Below are 10978 nucleotides of genomic sequence, written 5' to 3' on the forward strand. Positions count from 1 at the left end.
CGTTGCTGCTTCGGTTGTAGGTTCGGTTGAAGTGGTAGCTATTGCTGTGGTTGTTATTGGTTCAGTAGAAGCAGTACTGGTATCCAGTATGGTTGTAGACTCAGTGGAAGTACTGGCCGTGTTTGTGGTAGTTCGTCCACTTGAAGTGGTTTCTGTTGCCATCGTGGTTGCAGATGTGGTTGCAGATGTGGTAGAAGTGGTATTGGTGGCCTGTGTGGTTGTAGCCTCAGGGGTAGTGCCAGAAGTTGTGGTGGCAATTGGTTCAATTGATGAGGTGGCTGTTGTTGTGGTTGCAGGTTCAGTAGAAGTTGTAGTGGTGGCTGTTGTGGTGGTAGCCTTAGTGGTAGCGCTGGCAGTACTGGTAGTTGGTCCTGTTGAAGTAGTGGCAGCTGTGCTGGTTGTAGCTTCAGTTGAAGTGGTTTCTACTGATGTGGCAGCTGTAGATTCCGTAGAACCAGTAGAGATAGTGGTGGTTGTAGCCTCAGTAGTGCTGGCAGTGGTTGAGATAGTTGGTTCAGTTGAAATGGTAGCTGTTGTGGTGGCTGTTGGTCCAGTAGAAGCTGCCGTGGTGGCTGTTGTAGTGATGGCTGCAGTGGTACTGCTGGCAGTTGTGGTAGGTGGTTCTATTGATGTGGTGGCAGATGTAGTGGCAGTAGGCTCAGCTGAAGTGGTGTCTGCTACTGTGGTGGTTGTAGATTTGGTAGAAACGGTGGTGGTGGCTGTTGTGGTTGTAGCCTCAGTGATAGTGCTGGCAGTAGTTGTGATGGTTGCTTCGCTTGTAGGTTCAGTAGAAGTGGTAGGTATTGCTGTGGTGGTTGTAGGTTCAGTAGAAGCAGTAGTAGAGTCAGATATGGTTGTAGACTCAGTGATAATACTGGCCGTGTTTGTGGTAGTTGGTTCACTTGAAGTGGTTTCTGCTGCCATCGTGGTTGCAGGTGTGGTAGAAGTGGTACTGGTGGCCTGTGTGGTTGTAGCCACAGGGGTACTGCTAGCAGTCGTGGTAGTCATTTCAGTTGTAGTGGGTGCTGCTGTTGCAGTTGTAGGTTTAGTTGAAGTAGTATCAGTTGCTGTGGTGGTCATAGGTTTTGCAGAAGCAGTAGTGGTGTCTGATGTGGTTGTAGCCTCAGGGGTAGTGCTGGAAGTTGTGGTGGCAGTTGGTGCACTTGAAGAGGCAGCTGTTGTTGTGGTTGCAGGTTCGGTAGAAGTTGTAGTGGTGGCTGTTGTGGTGGTAGCCTCGGTGGTCGTACTGGCAGTAGTTGTGGTTGTTGCTTCAGTTGTAAGTTCAGTTGAAGGGGTGTCTGTTGCTGTGGTGGTTATAGGTTCAGTGGAAGCAGTAGTGGTGTCGGATCTGGTTGTAGCATCAGTAGTGCTGGCAGTGGTTAGGGTAGTTGGTTCACTTGAAGTGGTTTTTGCTGCCATGGTGGTTATAGATGTGGTAGAAGTGGTACTGGTGGCCGGTGTGGTTGTAGCCTCAGTGGTAGCACTGGCAATAGTTTTGGTAGTTGTTTCAGCTGTAGTGGTGGCAGCTGTGCTGGTTGTAGCTTCAGGTGAAGAGGTTTCTGCTGAGTTGGCAGTTGTAGATTCAGTAGACGCAGTAGAGATAGTGGTGGTTGTAGCCTCAGTAGTGCTGGCAGTGGTTGAGATAGTTGGTTCAATTGAAATGGTAGCTGATGTGGCTGTTGGTGCAGTAGAAGCCATCGTGGTGGCTGTAGTGGTGATAGCCACAGTGGTAGTGCTGGCAGGTGTGGTAGGTGGTTCTGTTGAAGTGGTGGCAGATGTCATGGTAATAGGCTCAGCTGAAGTGGTTTCTGCTACTGTGGTGGTTGTAGATTCAGTAGAAGCAGTGGTGGTGGCCATTGTGGTTGTAGCCTCAGTTGTTGTGCTGGCAGGATTGGTAGGGGGTCCTGCTGAAGTGGTGGCTGCTGTGCTGGTTATAGCTTCAGTTGAAGTGCTTTCTGCTTCTGTGGCAGTTGTATAGTGAGCCGAAGCAGTGCTGATAATGGTGGTTGTAGCTTCAGTAGCCGTGCTTGCAGTGGTTGCAATAGTTGGCTCTGTAGAAGTGGTGGCTACTGTTGTGGTGGTGGGTTCAGTTGAAGTGGTAGCTGCTGTGGTGGTTGTAGGTTCAGTAGAAGTTGTAGCAATGGCCATTGTGGTGGTAGCCCCAGAGGTAGTGCGAGAACTTGTTTTGGCTGTTAGTTTACCTGAAGTGGTAGCTGCTGTGGTGGTTGAAGATTCAGTGGAAGCAGTACTGGTGACTGTTGTGGTTGAAGCCTCCGTGGTAGTGCTGGCAGTTGTGGTAGGTAGTTCTGTTGAGGTGGTGGCTGCTGTGGTGATAGTAGGTTCAGCTGAAGTTGTGTCTGCTGCTGTGGTAGATCTAGATTCTATAGAAGCAGTAGTGATGGTTATGGTTGTAGCCTCAGTTGCAGTGCCTGAAGTCATTGTTGTAGTGGTTTCAGATAAAGTGTTGCCTTCTGCTGTTGTGGTTTCTGTTTGAGCAGTGGTTGCAGCACTAGTAGATTCTGTTGAAGGGCGACCAGTGGTTGTAGTGATGATAGTTGAAGTGGGTGGTGTGGTAGAATCTGTTATGGTAGTGGGAATTATAGGCTCAGAACTAGTTTCAGTTGCAAATGAAGTTGTCTCATGGTTTGAGGGAAAGTGGATAACAATGGAGGCATTATTATTTTTCCCATTATACACCAAAGACACTATGAGTACTCCAATTGCTGTTGTTATCACACAGGCTAAGAGACAAACCAGGAAGATTTTCCACAGAGACCAGTCACTAAAGAAATTTCGTGTCACCTAGAAAGGATGCATATAAAATTACTGAAAATCAAATCAAATGTTTCAAAACATTAATACCATTGAAAATCCTTTTTTATATATTACCTTACTGAAAGATGTATATACATAAAACACTATTAATAGCTTCTAATAATAAAGAATGACTCAAATTTAAGATTTCATTTAAGAAAGACTTGGTCCTTTCACTATCTTTAATATAGGAACAAATAAATTTCTACCAATTTCTCATGTTTTCTTTTCATATATCTGTATCTCAAACTTTTTTAAAAAAGGTAATTAATGTTTTCTTAGAAACTCTATATTCCTGCCACTATTAAAAGTTTCTATACATGTGTGGTGATGGCTGTACACAGTGATCTGAGTGACCCAAAAGATCACCTGATTAAATCTCCTCCCCTTCTTGCTTGTCAGCTATCAGAAATTTTGCTACTTTGAAGTCTTCGATTTTAAGTGTATTGATTAATGGCTTGTCAAGTTTCCTAGCTAATTTTTCGTACAGATTAGCATTTGGCAGGATGAAATTTAAAATCTGAAAACATTTGTTGAAATCCCACATCTGTTGCCACCAGTTATTTCCATTGGGTAAGATACTTACCCCTTTGATGGAATCCTTTCATCCATAAAAATGGATGTGATAAGATTAGAATAAGAATTAATGTCAGTAAAAGTACTTTATAAATTTTAAAATGCTATTTATATAACAAATTACAGTGGAACCTTGGTTCTTGAACTTAATTAGTTCCAGGAAGCTGTTTGAGAAGCGATTTGTTCGAAAACCAAACATTTTTTCGCATAAGAAATCATGTAAATTGCATTAATTAGTTCCAGACCCCCCACCCCAAAGGATTACCTGTTTTAACCTTATATACAGCACAAGTCTACTGTAATCTATAAGCAAACACTTCTTTTCTTAAATGTATCAAACCCACTACTAGCCTTAAACGAATCTCTTTCAGCACTCTTCCAGGTGTGTCTTTTAGGAAGTCAGCTTGAGGCATTTTGTTTTTCACATATCACTGCCTCCAAAATGCTGATACTGTCACGGGCTAACTGCCTTTTCCTTTATCCAAATCAACAACAGTTTTTCTACCTCTGTGATCATTGTTTCTTTTTACACTCCATAGCAACATTAGCACTCTTGATGGCCTCTTTAGGGTTTACTAGTAAAGTTGGGCTAATCACCCATTTGTCAGCAACAAAAGAAAAGAAAACCCACAAAAATATTCACAGCATGATTTCCTGCGATGTTAACAAACCCTAAATTTCTAGATAAACTGACCAGAATTCTCTCCTTTGTTTGTGTCAGTGAGGCACTTTTTGTCATGCTGAAGTACCAGCATGGAATTTTTGTCCAAAGACCAAGATATTTGTTTTGTGAACAACTTGGTGGAGAACCAAATTGTTTGAGATGGGAGACATTTGAGAACCAAGGTTTGACTGTATATATAAATATATATGTAATTTAATATATATAATATATACACTTACATATATATAATTTGTTATTGTAGAGGAAACACCGCATAGTGTAGAACATGTAAGTCTTCAGATCAGAAAGTCTTGAATTTAAGTCCCATACCATTAATATTCTAAGCAAGTTTATTAACTTGTCTAATTCTCAATTTGCCTTATATCAAAAGTGGGGATAATTATATCTACCTCAAAGTGTTGCTGAGAAAATTAAAATCAGAAATATCCTCCTTATATTCTTGCAGAAGGCAGTTCATGTAAAAATTAGGAGCACGGGCACGGAGTCTAACAGATTTAGGTTTAAATTTTAACTCCACCTTTCACTAGATGGATGATGCTGATGGGGAAAATAAGATATTTGGTGGGGGGGCTAACAATCTGAATCTGTGCCAGAAACCTAATGTGCCTTCTTGATAGCCTATAATTAAGTCACTGCCCCTTTCTCCACAATCTGGTCTTGCAAGACCTGTTTACCTAAGTACTCCCATTTTACAGAGGCCATAAACCATGAACAATACACAACCCCCAGAGCGGGTTATCAACACTGGTGCCAGGCCAGGCCTTTAGGTGTGGTTTCACATATCCCATCCCAACACACAGGGCTTTTTGCAAAGCCTGCTAAAGGTCCAGAAGTCCCATCCATATTTGGGGGACAAAGAAACCAAAGGGTATAAAGGGAGAGCTTCCTCCATATTGGTTTGCTCAGGATTTGGAGAGGAACAGTCTACCCTGAGTCACTGTACTAGTACATGGGAAACATTTGAAAATAAGTGGATTTTTCCTGTATCTCCAGTACTCCTATGTATTTTTCGGTCACCTGGTAAATTCTGTAACAATGCTATTTGGAAATTTGCATTATATTTCAAAGCTGCAATCCCCTCATGTGGATCCTATCACCTATTGCACAGGATTTCTGTTAAGAGTAAACAAGAAAACAATATGGGTAACATTGCCCAGCACTTACTAAGTATTCAAAAAAACACTTGCATTCACTAATCACTTCATTATTATCCCTTTTCCTATAACTTAAAGCAGATCGCTAAAGGAAACAAACAGAGCAGATGTCTTTGGAGCATGTAGAATAGCTCTTAAAAGTCACAAAATATGGAAAACGGTCTCAGATAGTAAACCTCCTAGGAAATGAGAAGCAGCCCAAGGGCATGGGCCACTAAGGCTACGGATTTAGGGCACCAACTGAGAAAGCCCAAAGACAAATAGCCCCAGGGCGTCCGCGTCTTAGAAAGGAAGTCAGGGGGTAGGAGAGGAAGGGCCATATTCACATCTCATGTAAGGGAGATAATTACCCTCATTTTTTATTTGAATCTTTAAAAAGAGGGGCAAGATTATTAGAAACTTGGCATTAAACTGACCTGAGACCTGTGCGTCCATGCTATTACCCTTGCTAACTAGCTGTGTGAATTCTTAAAACATTCTAAACTTCCCAGACCACATTTTTTTCCACCTATCACTACATAAATGCATCTAAAATAACTCCCAGCTCTCTGATTGGTCTGGTTTGTTTGAGGTCATCAGAGACGTGTTATCTAAATAATTCTTATCTATCAAAACCATTCTTCCACAATGTCTCCTGACAGAGAGTGTACCCTTTTTTATTTTGTTAGAGTCTCTCCAAACTGTCTCTATAGTAAGATTAACTGGAGGAGGGGTGTAGTCCAGAGCTGGAAGCACTGAACCAAACTGGCAAGCGTCATCATCAATCAATCAAAGTCAAGTTTTCATCTTGGTGTGGAAGCGGAGGGGACTCAGAGATCAGACCTTAAGGTGAAGAAAATAGAATAATAAGAAAAAGGGTCATAGCCAAAACCGGTTTGGCTCAGTGGATAGAGCGTCAGCCTGCGGACTGAAAGGTCCCAGGTTCGATTCCCGTCAAGGGCATGTACCTTGGTTGCGGGCACATCCCCAGTAGGAGGTGTGCAAGAGGCAGCTGATCGATGTTTCTGACTATCTATCACTCTTCCTTCCTCTCTGTAAAAAATCAATAAAATATATATTAAAAAAAAAAAAAGAAAGAAAAGAAAAAGGGTCATAAATATGGGAAATCTGCTTCAGGGTACCGAACCAATAGTGCTAAATAGTTTCTAAGTCAAAGTTGAAAACACATGAGGTCAGAACTAGGAGGCTAACAGAAGGCCCACAGTTGGCTCAGAGGCAGGAAAAGAAAGAGAGCGAGACAGATCACCCACAGACTAAGGCCCCAGAGCCTTAACACATGACTTCATCTCCACCTGAGCAAGGGGTACAATGTCATTTACGGCCAATGCATTTGCTGTCATCGCCTCCTCGGTCCTCAAAATAAAAGAGACCCCAAAACTTTATTTTCTTTGACCCTTAGATATTTTCTCCAAATTGTGTATGTTTTTGTCTTTCTATCATGATCATTAACTCCTTAAATGAAGAGCCCCATAAATCTGTCTCTTGCATTCCCTCTCAGTGACATGTTTAAATGATGCTGTAGATTTTCAAATGTTATTGTTAATTGAGTGAATGGTTTTCCTCCAAAATAATAGATCAAGAATATTTCCATGAGAATTATGTCATACCCAGAGAAAGAGTGTTGTCCCAAACATTACCTGACAATGTTGTAATTCTCTGTTTGGAAATTCCGGGTTTCCAAGGGTCCCTGTATTGGTGCAGACATTAGTTAAATTGGTACCAGTATCACAAGCTACATCAGTTGATGCTGGAAACAGACATGCTGAACTGTGAGCTTTGTGGTTTTTTGTGCTCAGAAATGACTGTGTATAGAAAAGAATGGGGAAAAATAGGAATTATTATATTTGATGGCTAAAGTAATATAATTCTGACAAATATAAATCAGATTGTGGCATATTATGATATATTTGAGCAAATAAATCCATGTGAAACCTGCTTGAAAAAAACAAATGAAGACTTTCATTATATTTCTTCTCAAAACAAGGAAAGCTAGATAATTGTCAGAAGTTACAGTTAATCATCTATAATAATAAAAATCTAAGCGATCATCACAACTGAACGGACAACCCAACAGGCTGTGTGGGGCGACCAAGCTGGCAGGGGGGGGCAGTGAGGGGCAACCAAATGACTGAGCAGCAGACTGTGTGGGGCAACCAGGCCCACAGGGGAGGCAGTTGGGGATGACCAGGCCAGCAGGGCAGGGGGACAGTGAAGGGTGACCAGGCCGGTGGGGGGGTGGGGGCAGTGAGGGGCGACCAGGCTGGCAGGGGGGGCAGTTGGGGGCGACCAGGTCAGCAGGGGGGCAGTAAGGGGTGACTAGGCCAGCCGTAAGGGGGGGGGGGCAGTTAGCAGTGACCAGGCTGGTGGCAGGGGGGAGGGGCAGTTGTGGGTGACCAGCCCAGCAGGGGGGGCAGGCAGGCAGGCAGGTGAGCAGTTAGGAGCTAGTGGTCTCAGATTGTGAGAGGGATGTCTGACTGATGGTTTAACTGGCAATTGGACATCCCTCGAGGGGTCCCAGATTGGAGAGGGTGCAGGCTGGGCTGAAGGGACCTCCCCTCCCCCATGCATGAATTTTGTGCACCGGGCCTCTAGTCTATATATGTAAAAGCCTAATATGCTAAGTATCTGACCGATCGGTCAACTGCTCAACCAGTCACTATGACATGCACTGACCACCAGGGGGCACACGCTCTGACTGGTAGGTTAGCTTGCTGCTGGACTGGGCAAGATGGGCCAGACATGCCCTGGAGCCTTCCCGAGGTCCCTCCCCAGCTGGCCAGCCAGCCCCCATTGGCCCCGATCGGGACTGGGGAGACAGCCCCGATTGGCCCTGATCTCCAGCCAGGCTGAGGGACCCCACCCGTGCACAAATTCATGCACCAGGCCTCTAGTTTTATATAATTATTGATATTAAAATCCAGGAATAAGCCTTATTTTTTATCTTCATCATATTTAATGCATTTGTTCACTATCATTACGTGGCAAGCAGGTATAAAGTGGTTATATAAAAAAAAAAAGTCTCACATTGAAAATTCTAAGACCTTAAGGGTTATCAAGAACAATTTTTAGGCCCTGGCCAGGTGGCTAGGCTGGTTGGAGCATTAACCATTACACCAAAAGGTTGCTGGTTCAATTCCTGGTCAGGGCACATACCTAGGTTATGGGCTCAATCCCCAGTCAGGGAGCATATGGCAGGGCAACTGATCAATGTTTCTCTTTCTCTTTTCCTTCCACTCTCTAAAATTAATAAACATTATCCTCAGGTGAGGATAAAAATAAATAAATAAATAAAAATTAAAAAAAAAAAAAAACTGTTTTGGCCCTGGGCAAGTAGCTAAGTTGGTTAGAGCATTGTCCCAATACCACAAGGTATTGTGGGTTTGATTCTGGGTCAGGGCACTTATAAGAATCAACCAATGAATGCGTGGATAAGTGGAACAACAAAGCCGATGCTTCTCTCTCTCTCTCTCTCTCTCTCTTTCTCTCTCTCTCTCTCTTTCCCTTCCTCTCTTTCTCTCTCTCAAATCAATAAATAAACATAAAAAAAGAACAATGTTTTTGGGTCATATTGAAAATGAGAAAACCAAGATCTAAAGAATTGAAGTGAGATTCTGGATAGAGTAACTTGCAATAGGCCCACTGCAATCAATCAATGAATCAATAATAATAACTGAAGAGCTTGAAAAAAACTAAAATTAGATTATGTAAAATTTAAAAGAGTTTGAAGGAGCTTTACAGAAGTGACCTACCAATCATAGGCCATTTTCTCTTCTGGGTGTGCCAGTTGATTCTGAGTATGAGCTGAGGTTCTGACTACCAAAAGAAGCGAGCAAAACTTTTGGTGTTCATGTGTGGCTGGCATGACAGATTGGAAAACAGAGGAGCCCGGACTCCAAGGCCTTAGCTATGTCCTGGACTAGCCTAGGAGGCTGGGGGCCTGGAATAGAAAGTCCGAGGGAAGGCTCCAGCAGTATGCTAGTAGTTAGGATATAATATCGTGCTAGAACAAGGGTGGTCTGGGAAGTTTAGAATGTTTTAAGAATTCACACTGTTAGTTAGTGGCAGTTGGTTCTGCACTAAGGACATTTATCAGATTTTGAAGCTGCCTGGCAAAGGAAGCTAAAGAATTGATTTTGAAACCTCCAAAGGTCAATCTCAAGAATATACGTGCAAACATTATAAACAAAAGAATAGCAAATTAACCCCCCCCACACACACAAAATATATATATATGTGTGTGTGTGTGTGTGTGTGTGTGTATATATATATATATGTATATATATATATATATAATGGTTAAAAATCATGACCAGTGAGATCTAGGTCTTTTTTTAAGTGAGGTTAATAGAAAAATAACTCAGATGCAGTTTTAAGAAAAAAAGGAGAATAATGTGTGTTACATACTCATGGAAGTGTCAATTATTACATGTAAATTTTTTATAGCTAAAAAGAATTATAGAATTATCTAGATTTTTTTCCTCATAGGACAACACAGTATTATTTAAATGTAATCTCTCTTGATTATATTGATTAAATACCAAATTATAAATGGTTATTGAAAAGGCTATTGGCATTGCTAGCCCAGTCTCTAAATTCTATTAGAACAAGGAAACTCAATATGTGTACAGACACCGGCCATTGAGCAACTAAAACTAAGAATAAAAAGGAGTATAATTGCAATTAACTATAGTCAAGAAGAAATACACTTGGGCATAAAGAATTAGTCAATATTTATTTTTCTAAAAATACAATGCCATGCCAAATAAATAAAGAAAATAGAATAACTATGCAATGAATAAGAGAAGATATGATACACACATGCACTTTAATGAATTTTCTGTTGTTTTTTTTTCACATTTTTTAAAACTTTATGTTTTTAGAAGAGTTTTAGGTTTAGAACAAAACTAATAAGGAGATACAGATATTTCCCAAATACTCCCTAGACCTCACACATGCACAGCCTCCCCCATTATAAGCATCACTCATTAAAGTGATACTTTTTTATTATTTTACCATGGATGAACTTACATTGACACATCATAATCACCCAAGGTCCACACTTTACCTGAGGGTTTACTCTTTTTTTTAACTTTATTTATTTTTGTTGTTGTTGACACTATTAACAAATGTCCTCATTTTCCTCCCCTTTGCCCACCTCCACCCAGCCCCACCCCCTTCTCTCTGTTTTTAAATAGGTAACTTTGAATAAATCACAAAGATTTATATTTCATAAAAGTGCTGTATATCTCTGTATTATTATTATAGCTGTTATTCAGCTATTCAGTTTTCTTGTGGCTGATAAACTTGGACATTTTTTGAACTTTTGTAATTAAATAAAAATTGCTGGCCATACCAACTTGCCAGAATGGAATGAAGAAAGATGATGGGTATCTACACTGAGAGTGGAGAACCCATGATACCGCAGCTTTGGGGGTAATATAATCCTCACTGTCCTATTTCCTCTCTAGTTTAATAAAAGTGGAATCTCTGAAAGTTAAAATTTTGAGCAGTTGGAGATCTAAGAATTATAGTTAATTAGCTCTTGGTAGAAGCCAATAATCTCCATTGTATATATCTAATATGCATCAACTGTATTCATGGAATATAATTTTAAATTCTCTGCTCATCCCTGAAAAGAGATTAATTTACCACTTCGTGTTTCCTAATTGGGAAAAGCAAACTCCTAAATTATCCCTTTTTATGTGGCCTTCAAATGCTACTTCAATCCATTAGTGAAAATGGTCCACTA

Source organism: Plecotus auritus (genome assembly GCF_963455305.1).
Source record: "Plecotus auritus genome assembly, chromosome: 8".
In the NCBI taxonomy this organism is placed as follows: domain Eukaryota; kingdom Metazoa; phylum Chordata; class Mammalia; order Chiroptera; family Vespertilionidae; genus Plecotus; species Plecotus auritus.